Source organism: Sorex fumeus, unplaced genomic scaffold (genome assembly GCF_029834395.1).
Source record: "Sorex fumeus unplaced genomic scaffold, SorFum_2.1 ptg000044l, whole genome shotgun sequence".
Taxonomy (NCBI): Eukaryota; Metazoa; Chordata; class Mammalia; order Eulipotyphla; family Soricidae; genus Sorex; species Sorex fumeus.
This window is the reverse complement of record NW_026606101.1, coordinates 21799364-21816009: the sequence shown is the minus strand read 5'-3', so window position 1 is coordinate 21816009 and position 16646 is coordinate 21799364.

Here is a 16646-nt window from a genome sequence, read left to right as displayed (position 1 = left end):
GGCTCAGTGCCACTGCGCGATGATTTGAAGGCTCAGGCCCGGATGAGGTCACCTTCCGAAATGCAGCACTCCGCCAGCGCCCTCTGGCGGTGCCTCCGGCACGAGACGATGCGGGCATCTCCAAGGACAGTTCCTAAATTCCCGGCGTTTTAATTTTATTTTCCGCCGCCCCCCCCCCCCCCCAAATTTTAGCTATGAGAGGTACGGTAGCAGCAGAAAACCTTCGTCTGCAAAAATCCCAGCAGCTGCAACTTCTACCTGCCTGAACGGAGATCCACCCTACAGCATATCCATTTCCAGAGCGTCCCCACTGATCCCTATTTGTAAAAGTTTTGCATATTCTCTTCAGAGCTTTGTTAGTTTACGAAAATCTAAGTCAACCCTGGATTACTCAGTCTCTGGAGGTTTTGGTGGTTCAAATTTCGACATGGGAATTTGACGTTCCAGTCCATTAAATGCCAGTACCCTAGCCCTGAGTGGATGGCATCTGTGGTGACTTCCCACTTTCTCACTGTGTCCCCCAATGCCCTCCACCAAAGAGATCACATCGTCCCAAATTAGCACCAGGGGCCTCCCTTGTGAGTACCTCCCAGGGCTTGCAAGAGTCTAAACATGATATCCAGGATGACAATAAACACACCTACCCCTTCCCTTACCCTCCCCAGAGGAACCCTCTCAAACATTTCCCAGGACCTTCCCTACTAATTCTTTATTTGTAAAATCACATCACTTTCTCAAAGACTATAATAGAGGTGTCCGAGAGCTTTCCTCCAGGACATGTCCCTGGGTCCCCACAGTCCTATTTTCCTAAATGTCTCCCTGGCTTGTGTTCACCCTTCCACTTTCTCCCCTCTTTTCTCTCTAACAACACCTGCCTCTTTCTCTAAGGCCTGTTCTTCTAAGAAGTGTAGCTAGGTTCACTATGATTCCTGGGAGATCTGGATGAAAAGACATATCTTTTCATTTTTTCATCCAGATCTCCCAGGAATCATAATGAAACTAACTACCCTTGTTGGGGTTTTGTCCTGGAGGCCGGGAATTTAAGATATATCCCACTGAAGTCTCATAACTGCCCTGCACGTCAATTCCATTGTCACTTTGTCTATGCATAAAGGAATCTAGGGTTGGTCACTTCCCGAGTCCATACGGCGAGTCAGTGGATCAGGCGTGGATCCTGAGTTAGTGGACCTGAATTCAGGTCTGAGAGTGTTCACCGTCACCCTGGAGACTGTGGGTCTCTCTCCTTATCTCCCTTTCAGATTCTTCTCATTCTCGCTCCCCCCTCCCCTCCCCCACTTTCCTTTGCTCTCCACCTCAGACTCCCTCTCCTTTGGGAATCTCTCAGGACCTTGAACCTTTTGCGTGATCCTCCTGCCTGATGTCCTTCCCTCTAAACCAAGCCTCAATCCATCCTTTCTTTGTTTTTGTTTTATTGGGGGGAGGGGCCACACTCATTGGTGCTCAGGGTTTACTCCTGGCAGGACTTGGGGACCACATGTGGTGCTGGGAATTGAACTCAGGTTGGCTGTGTGCAAGGCTAACGCCTTACCTGCTGTATCGTCTCTCTAACTTTCAGCTTTACTTGAAGTAAAACCCTCATTTACAGCTTCCTGAGCCCTCTCCTCTTTCAAGAGTTCTCTGGGTCCCCAGCAAGCCCATAACTCCCTCCAACCTGCCCTGTACCAAGCCTGGCTTACCTGTCCAGTTTACTTAGACCCAAGGCCAAGAGTGTCTTTGGGGCAACTCCCTCCCTCCTCACTTCTTTTTCCTTTTTGGGTCACACCCAGTGATGCACAGGGGTTACTCCTGACTCATGAACTCAGGAATTATTCCTGGTAGTGCTCAGGGGACCATATGGGATGCTGGGAATTGAACCCAGGTCAGCTGCGTGCAAGGCAAACGCTCTACCCGCTGTGCTATTACTCCAGTCCCCCTCCTCACTTCTTAAGTCCACACTTAGGACTGAGCCCTGCATCCTCTCTTTGATTTCCTCTAGTCACACCTGTTTGGCTGTGCTGCCATCACCCACAGACCTCTGGGCTTAGAGCCCCTGCTTTCATAAATCCACCTCAACTCACATAGTGCTGACAAGGACTCTTTCTTCAGGAGACAGAACTCAGTTGAACGCATAAAGCCAACTGAAAATGGGGCCAGGAGATGCAATAGGGTTGCATGCCAAGTATGTGTCTGAGTTAGGTTCGATTCCCCGCATCCTAGGGTCCCTCCAACATCACTGTGGTGGCCCACTCTCCCCAGTACCACAGGGCTCGTATCTCATGGCATCCTTAGGCTGTTTCATTGAAACCACTGGTCGAGTTGGCAGCTGGCAGAGCCTCCTGAGCACCACTTTGGAGCATCTATGCCCCCAATAAAAGCCAATAGGAATCACTTTTAAAAGCCCAAACTCTAGGGGCCTTACCTGCTTAGCCCTCACAACTTTTGGAGATGGGGATATTATCCCCATTTTGCAGAAGAGAAACGGAAATCTAAGAGGCACAGAAACTTGTTCCTGATGACAAAGGGTCTCAGATGGCCTGATTGGGATTTGAACCCATCCAATTGAAATCCATGGTGCCTGTTCATCACCACTACAGCACACCGTCTCATGGCTTACTCCTGCTCATGAACACCTCGGGACTCCCACTGACCCCGAAGGGCAGCACAAACTATTTCATGGGCTCCGATGATCTGGTCTCACTGGGTCAAGCCAGTCCAGCTCCTCCTACCAGCCGTTCAGCTCCCAAGAATTTGGCCATAATCCTCTGCTTGCTCCCCCCACTCTCCCTCCCCAAGAGTTTCCCCACATGTGTCTTTTGATAACACCAATCCCCCGCCAAGGAGGCCTATTCCTGCCATGGTTATACTCAGTTTTAGAGGCCAGACCAGAAGATTACCCCCAGGAAGAGATGCCTGGGTTTCCTGCAGGGTAGGCAAAGGCCAGACCAGAAGGTTACCCCCAGGAAGAGATGCCTGGGTTTCCTGCAGGGTAGGCAAGAAAGATTCTTCTTCGGCCTCTGAATTCACTGCATCTTGTGCCACTGTCCCCTGGTCCATGTACCTTGGGGACTTGCTTTCTTGCTTGAGCTCTGCCAACAGATTCCGTGACACAGAGGCTAGTTGGGGTTACCTGGCAATTCCTTTCTACATCTGTGCATCCCTGTTCCCTCTCCCAGAGCTCAGTAGAAAATGACCAAGCTGTGTTTGCTAGAAGAACCTGTGCTCCTAAAATAAGAATAGTACTAGAAACTCATGTGGCTACCAATAAACAAAAACAACTTTGACTTTTAGTGGAGCAGATACACAGGTGTTGTTTTAATTAAGTTAGGCAGTTCTGAGGGAACCCAGTGGCAATTCTTAGCCAACCAAGACTAGTGGTTCTGTGCAGGGATCTGAGGTTTGCTGCTATGGCCCTCTGGTGCTGGGGCCGGCCTGGGCAAGCCTGGCAGTGTGCAGCGCACCTCCAGGGATGCATCTGGCGAGGCTTGTGGTGCCAGGGAACAAAGCCAGCTTGGGTCTGACATCATCCCCCAGCACTCTTTCCGGGCCCCGCATGTTGATTGGAGACAGGGTTGTGACCACACTTTGGCAATGACCAAGGCTTATTCCTGCCTCTGTGCTCAGGGGAACATATGCAATGTTAGGGATCAAACCACGGTGTAAGGCAATTGCCTTAACCCCTGTTCTTTCTCTCTCTGACTCCCCATATGTTGATTTTTAATGATGCACATCTGAAAGAGCAAGCTTGCTTAAACTTAAGAAGAAAGGAAGGAAAGAAAATCACTTTACCTCTCTTCACACCCATTTTACTGGCTCTTACAAACCGAGAGACCCTCCAAGTGTGGTGGTGCAGGTGGAAAAATGAAATCAGCACGTGAGTGACGGGCACTTAAAACTGTGTAGCTGCTGGCAGCCGAGAGGCAGTTTCTCCAACACTTCAAAGTGGAGCTGCAAACTGCCCCCATGATGATTCCAATTCCGTTTCTTGGGGGAGAGGCTCAAAAGAATGGGAAGCCGGAAGTTAAAGAGAGTTCCATCTGCCCCGGCCCACAATGCCCTCAAGGGGGAAGACGGGTGCTGGACGTCTGGAGCAGCAAAACGGAGTCTAGACCCACAATGGAATATTCTTCAGACTTAAAAAGGAAGGAAATTCCGATGCATGTTACAATGGAGGCTCCCTGAAGACATGATGCTCAGAGAAAAGAGCCTGTCTCCAAAGGACAAATATGGTGTGAGCCAGTCCGCAGTTGGGAGGTCCCTAAAGCAGTCACTGCTCAGAGCAATGGGAGGTGGAATGGGGGTTTCCAGGAGTTGGGGGCGGGGGCAGCATTTCCGTTTTCTAAGCTGGAGAATGTGGTTCTGTAAGGCAATGTCCCTGTCCAAATGCCACCAAACTTACACTTCCAGATGGTTAGAGGGCAGGGCCAGGTAGAACATACCAGGGGTTAAGACACTGTCTTGCATGGAGCCAACTTCACTTCGATCTCCAGCACTGCGTATAGTCCACAAGCATTGCCAAGAGTGACCCCTGTACCCCTGTATGGTTTATGTACTGCAAACCATAATGACAGAGAGAGAGAGAGAGAGAGAGAGAGAGAGAGAAAATGGAAAAGTGTCTGCCATAGAGACAGACTGGGGGTGGGAGGCGGAAGGAACATTGGTGGTAGGAAATATACATGGATGAAGGGACAGGTGTTGGAACATTGTATGACTGAAACCAAATTATGGACAACTTTGTGACTTTATCTCACAGTATTTAATTTAAAAACTTAATAAACAAAATGAGAAAGCACACCACTTGATATGCCTTAATGGTTAACATTTTTGAAGGTTTATTAATAGTTAACTAATCTTAAAATAAAGATTTAAGTTTTATTATTATTTTTTTTAGAAAGTGACACTCTGATCACAAAGCGAAGAACAAGCCCATAGCACTGCCAGGGATTGCCCCAACAACCCCTTAATTCACAGCCCCCCTTCCCCCCATGGTTAAAATGCTTAATAATAAACTATGTCAACTCTACCACAGTTAAAAGGTGACAGCAGGTGGTGTGGAGAGGTTGGGAGCAGAGAGACTCCTGAGGTACACAGTGAGTCAGTCAGGGCAGTGGGGCAGGGCCAGGCTACATTGCTGATTGGAGTTGCTGGTCACTGAAGATAGCACTGGGAGTCAGGGGCTGGACCCCATTCCATCACCTCCTAGTTATACACACAGGACAGGGGCTTTACTCCCCTGCACCTCACCTACAAGGCGGGTCATCTCAACCACTAATTAGTGCTTAGCTCTGGGACAGGCCTGGTGGTCACAGAGACTTGGCCTGTTATGGCTCCATGCTGCTCAGTGCTTGAGTGGAAGTCAGTGGCCTGCTCATGTCGCTTGTCAGAAACAGAATCCTATGCCCTGACTCAGAATCTCCAGGGATTAAAGCCCCAGAATCTGCTTTAACCAACATTTCAGGCGATTCACCTTCTTGCAGTCGGAAAGACTTGGGTTGGCAGCAGTAATGTCTGGTCACCACTCAGAACCCAAGGAAAGCTTGGTCTATGCTTTCTCTGCAGCCTAATCTGCAGAGACAAAACTTGGCAGAAAGATGGCTGCTTCATCCCTGGTAACACTGGGCCCTTGGTCCCAGCACTGGTTTTATCAGGATTCCTCAGGTCATGTGACAGGCAACTTCTGAGAGGACTGAGGCATCAGCTTGAGACTTCAGTCTTGCAGGCGGCCATGGGCACTAGGTAGAGAGTGTTCATGTCACTGGCCAAGCAGTCACGGGCCTCGGTTGTACCCACTGTGGGGGCTGAGCCTGAGAGGGGCAGGAGTGGAGGGTGTGGGATAAAGATAAGGTGTCCATCTTCCTTTATCTCTGGGAGTCGCTGCCGGGATGCTGCCTCCTGGCCTGGTGGAGTTCAGCGAGAACAAGCCGACAACAAAGAACACTGGTCTGGGGCCTGGGCGAGTTGACTCTGGGCTGATAGAACCTGAGTGTCTTTTGTCTTTGAAGGAGCACATGAGGAGTGCCTGTCCCAGGAGTGGCCTCCCTCAGGCCCATGACCTGGGAGAACCCGATAGGAAAGACAGGGCATTCTGGCTTGTATCTGGAGACAGAATTTGTTACAGCTTCAGGGCTGGAGAGCACGAGAAAGGGAGATCATGTGTGCTCAAGACTCAGTGCCATAATCCCTGCTCCTTTTCAGAAGAGACTTTGAGTTCCTCCACAGAGCTCGAGGGAGCCGTGTCTAGTCACTGCAGGAGGGACGGGTGTCCAGTTAGCATCATCAGGGCTTTGACTCCTGGGGGGCAATCTCTGAATTTTCCATGGGTAAAGCAATCCCTCACTCCACCCTGGCATAACTGCCTGCTGTCAATCATACCCCTTAGTCCCCTGGCATAGGTGCCTACTGCCGAAGGGGATTTCTGCAGAAGCCTCATGAATGCTTCTTATGTGGGCTGGTTCATGGCTGTGAGTCTGTACCCTGAGTTCCGGCTCAAAGTCAAATCATAGACTACCATGAGCTTTTGCCTCAGTGGGAACTGCAGCAGCTCTGGTGTGCCTGGGAGGGGTGGGCTACCCCAAATGGGTAGTGTGGAGGCCTCACACCCTCACAAGTGTGTTTCACTGAGACAAACTCAACATCATACAAGACCAACCACTTGTAGGATTCTTGGTGCCAGGACACCTATAATGTCACGTGATCTCCAACTCCTTCTAGAAGTTTTGAACTAAAGTGGTGGTGGTGGTGGTGGTGGTAGTGGTGGTGGTGGTAGTGTGTGCATGTGTGTGTTGTGTGTGTGGGGGGGCAAGGGATACAGGGGCAAAGACACAGGCCACAAGGGGAGAGACACTTACAGGATCTGGGGTTTGGAGAAGGACTGTGGAGTGATCTGAGTGTATTGGAGATGAAAGGCAAGTCTCAGAGGGCCTGGGGATGTGATGGAAGTTTAGGCCAGAACTGGAGAGAAGTGACAGTGTGGTGGTGGGTATGTTCTGAAGAAAGACAGCAACTGACAGAAGGAAGGGGATCTGAGCAGAGGCTGGGAGACCCTCCGATTTATAGAGTGGGTTGGAGGCTGCCAGGCTCGAGCAAGGCCACAAAGGTCTCCACTGGGACCAGGCCTTCTCCCTTTTGTGTGGCCTGAAAACTGTGGGACTGGGGGTGTGCCAGTGCATGAACTTGACATTCCTGGATGTCGGGGACTCTGCTGGTTTCCCATGGGTCTATCCCACCACACACACGCACATGAACATGTGCGTGCGCGCGCACACACACACACACACACACACACACGTTGTATGGGGCCCTGTGTTGGGGTTCAGGCAGGCTTCAGATGTTTTCTGGACAGATGTATTTTGTGGGTTCATGAGACCAACAATGACCCTAGGGAATCCTTGGCCAGGAGAGGTCCCAGCCATGAGTTTGGAGTCTTCTTGGAATGAAGCCGTCTGGCCAAGTCTGTGCTTCCTCTCTCACCTACACGCCAGCACTGGGGCTATGAAATCCCTCTCCTGTAGGTGGGCGACAGGCGCATCTTCCCTCCTTGAGGTATGGCTCTGCCCTTATACACAGCCCTGGACTGGACGGGGCCAAGGGGCAGCCTTGGATAGACAGTGTGGACTAAGTTCAGTGGGCTGGAGTGTCTAGGTGTGGTTCCTAAGAGAGGCCACTTGGGGTTTATGAGGAAGTAGGGCAGTGTGTGTGTGTGTGTGTGTGTGTGTGTGTGTGTGTGTGTGTGAGTGTGTGTGTTCTGGGAGTCTGACCTGGTCTTGCAGCCTTCGGTGGGAGAGTTGCCGATGCAGGACAGACGTCTTTCATGTCATCTCACTGTCTGCCAGCTTGACTTTCACTTTAATGTTCAGATGTGTGGTGAGCAGCTCCTCTATCCTTGGGTCCTGTTCCCCTGCCCCTGAATGACACTCTCCCAGGGATGGGCTGCCCGTGATTATCCACACACCTTCTGCAAGCCTGGAGTATAGTTGGGGAAATCTTTTATTTATCGCCTGCGCGATAAACTGGGTTCTAGCTTGTGATGCAGAACCTGCCTTGCCAACATCTATGCTGGAGGGCTGGCAGTGTAGATTTTTATGCACATACGTGTGTGTGTGCACACGTATGTGTGTGCACGTGTGTGTATCTATGTGTGTGTAAACTGTTCTTTCTCCTTCATTCCAGAAACTTGGGACTTACGCTTCTATGCTGACAAGCCCTCTCTCAGGTATCGAGAATTTTAGAAATCCTCATCTAGTCTCAGGCTCAAATTCTAACATCGATGGGGACCCTGAGCAATCATTATGCATTTAAGCATAGCAATAATTCTATACCACCATTGTCTCAAACACTGTCACTTGCCTCTCTGCCTTCCTCCATTGGCCTCCTGTTAATTAATACAGCCTCTGGTATCAACACACCATCACTTGCAAAGCCTTGCCCTGCTACCACCGTCATCATTACAAATACCACCCCTATTACCACCTCCATCACTGCTATCATCTTTGTCCCACTACCACCATCACCACCATCATTTCTACAATCGTCTCCACCCATCAACATGATCACCACCCACACCACCACCATCACCACTATAATCACCATCACCATCACCATCACCAACACCATCACTATCACCACTAATGACATCACTACCACCACCAGCACCACCCCTGCCTATTCAATATTGTCATTTCTACCACTATTACCACCACTACCACCGCCACCATTGCTGCGATCATAATTAACATCACTACCATCAATACCACCACAATCACAACCAGCATCACCACCACTGGACAGCAAACACCTCTGGGCTTCTAATTTTTTTCAGTCATTGCACTTGAATGGGCTGGAGTGATAGCACAGCGGGTAGGGCGTTTGCCTTGCATGCTGCCGACGTGACCGACCCGAGTTCGATTCTTCCGCCCCTCTCGGAGAGCCCGGCAAGATACCGAGAGTATCTCGCCCGCACGGCAAAGCCTGGCAAGCTACCCATCATGTATTTGATATGCCAAACACAGGAACAAACCTCGCCATGTTACTGGGCCCGCTCAAGCAAATCGAACAACGAGAGCACAGTGACAGTGACAGTGCACTTGAATACAGACTTAAACAGAAAAGACAATGCAGATTTCACATTCTAGGAATAAGTTAGGAAGGAAATCCAGCAAGTTGTAAACGAAACAAATGAATAAATGGTATAATGTATTAGACTTGGTCGAATGATTGTAAAGTAGGCCGAGTAAGGGCGGTTGGGAACAGGGACAAGTGCACAAGCTGTATATATATGTGTATATATATATATATACATATATATATATATATATTTGCTTTTTGAGTCAGACCTGGTATTGCTTAGGGGTTACTCCTGGCTCCGCAGCCAGGAATTACACCTGGTGGTGCTCAGGGAACCATATGGGATGCTGGGGATCAAATCTGGGCTGGCGGCGTGCAATGTAAACAGTACATACTTGCTGTGCTATCACTCTGATTCCCCAAATATCTGCTTATCTCTATTTTTTTACCCCTTCTCCTTTTTAATTTTTGCTTTTTGGGTCACACCCAGCGATGCTCAAGGGGTTAATCCTTTCTTTGCATTCAGGAATTACTCCTAGGGGCGTTTGGAGGACTATATAGTATGCTGGGGATCGAATCCGGGTCAGCTGCGTGCAAGATAAATGCCTCTTCACTGGACGATTGCTCCAGCCCCACTGTACTGTCATGTGGGGCCCTGCAGATTCTTATAGCATACGCAAAGATTACATTAAAGACACAAAGGTGAGGGAAACAGCTGGACCTCCTCACACAATTTAGTGTGGGATTTTTATAACCCTGTTTTATAAACAGCCCTCTGAGAAAGACTGGAATGATAAGGACTAATTCATTGAAATTGTTTTAAAGGATCTTCCAGATGAGCCGAAAGCTTTGCTGAGGTTTATTTTGCAATGCCGCCCTCTTGTGTTGAGTAAAAGCAGTGCAAGGCCTAGGTATTCCAAAGTGGCCTGTAGGTCTTAGATCCCTGGCTCTTACCCGGAGTGAGAATGCCAACTCACAAACAGCAACAAGGGAATGTTCCAAAACACACAAAAATTACTATGACACACATGTTTTAAATGATAAATATGAGTAAGATCAATCTAAAAAAGCATCTCCACAATTCACAAATACATTTTATTATTAATTATGTTACTACTTCTTGTGCTAATAATACAATCTATTAAAGTAAAAGTAAAGTAAAGGCCCTCCCGTTGATCATCGATTTGCTCCAGCGGGCCCAGTAACGTCTCCATTGGAGACTTTGTTGTTACTGTGTCTGGCATATCTAATACTCTCGGTAGCTTGCCAGGCTCTCCGAGAGGGGCGGAGGAATCGAACTCGGGTCGGCCATGTTGGCTGCATGCAAGGCAGACGCCCTACCCGCTGTGCTATTAATCAAATAGAATTTATACCTGGAATAAAATTTAAGGATCATTTGTCTATTTATGTATTTGTGTTTTTTTTCTTTTGCCAAGCATGGCAAGTGCTTGATGTTATTTCCTGCTCTGTCCTTGAGGGTTGGGGTTGTCGTTCCCGGCAGTGCCTGGGGGACCTGACTGAGGTTGGGAACTGAGCCCTAGACCCTGCACACAGAGTGTGTTTGCTGCCTACTGAGCTATATTTCTTTCTTTTTTTAAAATTTAATTTTTATTAGTGAAACATCTTGAGGTACAGTCGTAGACCTACAAACTTTCGTGCTTGGGTTTCAGTTATACAATGATCGAGTACCCATCCCTCCACCAGTGCCCATTCTCCACCACCAATGATCCCAATAATCCTCCCACCCCCCCACCCCAGCCCCCCCCCACCTCTGTGGCAGGGCATGCCCTTTTGCTCTCTCTTTCCTTTAGGGTGTTGTGGTTTGCAATAGAGGTATTGAGTGGTCATTGTGTTTGGTCTATAGTCTACTTTCAGCACGCATCTCCTATCCTGAGTGTGCTGTTCCCTTTACTTGGTGTTCCCTTCTCTATCTGGGCTGTCTTTTCCCTCAGCATGTGCTGCCGGCTTCCAAGCCACGGAACAGACCTCCTGATACTTATCTCCACTATTCTTGGGTGTTAGTCTCCCACTCTGTTACTTTATATTCCACAGATCAATGCAATCTTTCTCTGTCTGTCCCTCTCTTTCTGACTCATTTCACTTAGCATGGTACTTTTGATGTAGAACCACTTGTATGCAAAGTTCATGACTTCATCTTTTCTAACACATTGAGCTATCTTTCCAGTCCTGGAATAGATTTGTTTTATTATTTTTATTGGTTCTGGGTCACATCTGACTACTCCTGGCTCAGTGCGTGTGGAGATATTTGTCTTGGGTTTCTAAGGGAAACTGGGTTGGTGCTGGGGATTGAACCCAGAATCCAGCAGGTAAAGCCTGCACTTCAGTCAAGTTTATATCTTGAATGCATAATTTCTTTTTATCATGATAACATTAAGAAGATAACTGCATGGTGAAGAATTAAAGGAACTTACAAGTAGTGGGTAACTATTGCATGATTATAACTACCTTGCCGATGCTTTGTACCTTTTCTTCCTTAAATCTTTCAATTTCTTAAGAGGAAAATGTTACTTCCATTTTGTATGGCGTTACCTGAGGTTGAACATGATTATAAACACTGTAGCTCGTTGAAACTGGAAGGTTTATTTAATCCCAAACCTAAAGTTATGGAAAAGAAGGTATGTTGGTAATTATAACTATTATCAAAATAATTCTTTCCGAACCAGATTGAATGTCCTGAGCTTTAGCCTGTTACTCAATATTGAATAAAAATAAATAGTTGTACCCATTTTTGTTTGTTTTTATTTTTGGGCCACATCCGGCAATGTTCAGGGGTGATTCCTGGCTCTGCATTCAGGAATAACTCCTGGTGGTGCGTGGGGCACCATATGGGATACTGGGGATCAAACCCAGTCCAGCTGCATGCATGGCAAGCATCCCACGCACTGCATTATTACTCTGATCCCAGTTGGGCCCATCTGAAGCAGCATGAAACACATCTATCTCAACCCAGAAGTGAATTTCAGGCTACACCACTGGAGGTTAAACAAAGATGCTTAAATTAGGGAGGAGACAAGTCATCTATTTGCTCATCTTATTTAATGCAATTTCAGAGATTAGTGCAATTTAGATAGAATACTCTTAGGAATTTAACGATCAGAAGAAAAAGGCAAAAACCAATAATCAGGGGTTGGAGCAATAGTTGAGTGGGTAGAGCATTTGCCTTGCACGCAGCCGACCTGGGTTCAATTCCCAGCATCCCAAGCACCACCAGGAGTAATTCCTGAGTGCAGAGCCAGGAGTTACCCCTGAGCATCGCTGAGTGTGACCCCAAAAGAAAAAAATTAATAATCAGAAATGCAATACCATTGTATTCCTGGAAAATCCAAGAAAAGAGACAGAGACATGGTTCCAAGAGCTGGAATATGGGGCCTTACTTTTGGAAGACCCAGGTTTGGTTCCAGGCACCACATAACACCCTCCTCCCCAACCCACCACCAAGCACTGCAGGGGAGTAACCCCCAAGTATTGTGCTGGGAGTAGCCCTCTATGCTGCCAGGAGTCTCCCTCTCCCCCCAAAACAAACAAACAAACAAACAAACAAACAAACGGAAGCAGCAAGCAAAAAGTTCAAGAAAATAAAATGAAAAGTTATAGGATGGAAAACAGTAAAGTGGCAGGTACAAAGTTAGTATACTGAGCAGAACAGCCTCCAAATAATCACTGGCTAGAAGATGCAGTAGAAGTCCCATTGGTCATGTCAATAAAAAAGGTTACAGGCTTGAGTTTAATGTGAGGGGCGGCCATCGAATAAGATTTCACAGTGCTCCTGAGAGGACGCCAACTCATGGGAAAGCAGACATGTTCCTGCACAGGAAAACTGACCTCCAGAAAATCTCCCCGGGTGGGAAAGGGGAGTATACTGGGAAGATTGGTGGTGGGGAATGTGCACTGGTGGAGGGATGGGTGTTTGATCATTGTATGACTGAAACTCAAACATGAAATCTTGTAACCGTATCTCACTATGATTCAATAAAAAATTGTCAAATGCTAATCTGATATTAATCCTTTAAATACATTTTTTCATATTAAAAATATATACGAAAGGAAAAAAAGAAAATCTTTCCCAATGAATTTGTAATAAACAAGATGAACTGCTTTTACGGTTCAAGTTGAAAATGAACATGAAATAGGAATCTTGAGGGTAGAAGCAGTTTATCAATATCAGGCTGTTACAAACTAAATATTTTTTAAAGCAGATCAGACAGATCAATGGCATATATTTATTTTTGCTTTAGTATCTCGCCCACACGGCAGAGCCTGGCAAGCTACCCGTGATGTATTTGATATGCCAAACACAGTAACAACAAGTCTCACAATGGAGACGTTACTGGGCCCGCTCGAGCAAATCGATGAACAACGGGAGGACCGTGACCGTGACTGTTAGTTTGTGGGCCACACTGGCAGGTGCTCAGGGTTTACTCCTGACTGTGAGCTCAGGGATTATTCCTGGCAGGCTCAGGGGACCATATAGGATATCAGGTATTGAACTGTGCCATATGCAAGGCAAATATGTTCCCTGCTGTACTATTGCTATGGCTTCCAATATATTTGAAAAGGAAAGTCAAGGAATGGATCTTCCCTATAAAATTTTTCTATAATAAAGATGAGCTTGTGAATTAAAAAGTGAGCATCATTCAAAGAGTTGAGTTCAAAAACTGGGAGGTATATGAAAAAAAAGGAAATTGTAATTATCTTTCTTATTAGACAATAAAATGAAAGTATATCCTCAATGGGTCTGACATAAATCTACACGGGAAACTCATAAAAGTGCTAGAAACAGAAGTAAATTCTTTGATACTCAGCCTTAGACCACGAGGCTGCCAGAGCAAAGTCCCAGAGGCTATGTGGCTTATAAATAACAGAATTTGATTTGCCCTCTTCTAAAGACTGGGGAACAAAAGACCACGGGCTCAGTAGGTGTCTGCTTCCCAATGGGCTGGTTTGTTTCTGTTGGTTTCTCTAACCTCACTTGGCAGAAGGAACGCTCTGGGCTGAAGAGGCCCAGAGAGAGTCTTTAATTGCCCAGTTTGGAGTTTCTCCCCCAGCTGCTAACATTCTCCTGGCTGTTGCCCATTACAGTTTCTATCAGCAAGTCCCAGATGTCTTGTTATTAGCATCTCTTTTATTCTGGTTCCTAATGGAAGTGTAATTGTGAACAGGGGTTCAAGGACCAGGACCAAGGAGAGATTGGGCTGGTAGAGAGTCTGCCTGCAGGTGGGTCTGGGCTCTGCCCTGGCACCAATAGGACCAGCGTCCTATTCAGGAAATCCCTATGAGAGAGCACACAACCCACCGAAAGCAGGCAGCTGGACTCTACCCGGGGACAGTAGGCAGGCTCCAGTCGACACTGATGTCAGAAGGAAAGGAAGAACTACCTGTAAGCGGGGAAACCCAGCATCCTGTTGCCAGTCAAACCAGCCTAGAATGCAATGAAGGCATTTTTCAACAAAAGAATCAGAAAGTGGCAGAATTAAAGGGTCTATTTCAGAGACAATAAGATGCCCACCTATTTTCATTGTAGTGCTTAGTACAAGAGCCAGGATATGGAAACAAGCCAAATGCCCAATGAAAGATGAATAGATAAAGAAGTTTCGGTAGTTTGGGCAAATATGCATCATGCAGGAAAGACAAAATCTTGATGTCTGCTCCAATATTGATGGAACTGGAGAGTATCGTATTGAGCAAAGTCAGAGGGAAAAGAACAAATACTGGATGATTGCAGACATCTGTGACTATAGAACAACAAAACAAGGGAACAGGTAGTTCTGGACAGTGACAAGCCCTTGTCCACAGATGACAAAACTTACCAACCAATAGTGGGGGCAGGGGAATGAAGATGGAACCCGATAGGTCAGTGGTGGAGGGTCCCAGGCACTTTGGTGATGCTGGTGTGGAGTAGCTTTTACACATCAATGCCATAAACGTACATGTCGCTGTAACCATGTTGCCTTAGAATTAAAGAACTTTGAAGAGGCTATGTAAGAATTGGAGGGTGGAAAAAAGTGTAAATGTATGTCGGTGACTTTAAAACTATTTAATCCCACCTAAAATGTTACTGATGACTCAATACACTGTTAATTTTATCATCACTGGTGAGATGAAATTCAAGACAGAATTTAACTTTTCACTCTTTTTTATTTTGCTTTTTTTTTTTTTGGGTCACACCTGGAGATGCACAAGGGTTACTCCTGGCTCATGCACTCAGGTTATTCCTGGCAGTTCTCAGGGGCCATATGGGATGCTGGGAATTGAACCCGGATCGTCCACATGCAAGGCAAACACCCTACTCCCTGTGCTATCACTCCGGCACCCGGAATTTAACTTTTCAATAGCAAGAAGTTCTATTGTGGAAAAAAAGATGGCTGACATATTGTGGGTGAACTGTAGTAAGCATTCTCTCTAAACAACAATAGTCATGGTATATATGATGTAACAGTTATATCACCGTACAATAAAAAATCACCGTGATTCATATAAACCAGATCAGAATGATTTGTTTTGGGGCCAGAGAGATAGAACAGTGGCAGGGCACTTGCCACGCACGCAGCCGAGCCAGATTTGCTCCCTGGAACATTGTATGATCCCCTGAGCACCCTTAGGAGTAATTCCTGCAGAGTCAGGAGTAAGACCTGAGCATAGCTGGATGTGACCCAAAGACAAAAAATAAAAATAAAAATAAAATAATTTGTTATAAGAGAAGTCAGAACTAAAATTCCAGATAAAAAACCAATGTGACAGTTCTAATTTGTCACTGTCTACAAGGTAGATTTGTGTCACAGCTGAGCTCAGGACAAGTGGCATAAAATGGAGTTTTCATGTGTGTGATGCCTTTTCCTCATTAATTTCTGTCACCATCGCAGATGCCTTGATTTCATTTTTGAGGCATTTCAGTGAAAAGAGGAAATATCCAGTAACACTGTAGTAACAAAAAATTATCCCTTTAATGGCTAATGATGCAGCAGAAGCTCTTCAGTTGCTTTAAGTTCATTTTTAATGGCATCCTTTCCTAATAAATGTATTTATAGCTCCTATTCATCAAGCCCCATTCATTAAACCTTCTGAATACAATTATCCACCTAATGACAGTCCCTCAGTCCTGTGTGCCTCCAGGCTCTTTCATATAACACACAATGACATGCCGTGAGGAGGCAGAGGGATGCATGCAGCTCATCGTGTACTTCCTGTGTGCCCAGGAGATGGACAGAAAAGAATGTGAGACTTGGCTTTTTGGGGTGCCTGCTTATTTTTTATGTTTTGTACTTTATGCTCTGTTTTGTGGTCACATCTGGGGATGCTCAGGGCTTACACAGTACACAGGACTTACTCCCAGTGATGCTCTGGGGACCATATGAGATCCCAGGGATTGAAACTGGGTCTGTCAGCCACGTGCATGACAAAGTGCCCTATATGCTGTACTATCTTCCCAACCCCAACTTTTGACTCTTTAAAATACTTAGGTTACTTGGGGTTATTTTCTTGGGGGCGGGGGAGCAACAGCCAGTAGTGTTAGGGCTAACTGCTGGCTCTGCACCCAGGGGTCTCTCTTGGCAGGCTCAGGGGAACAT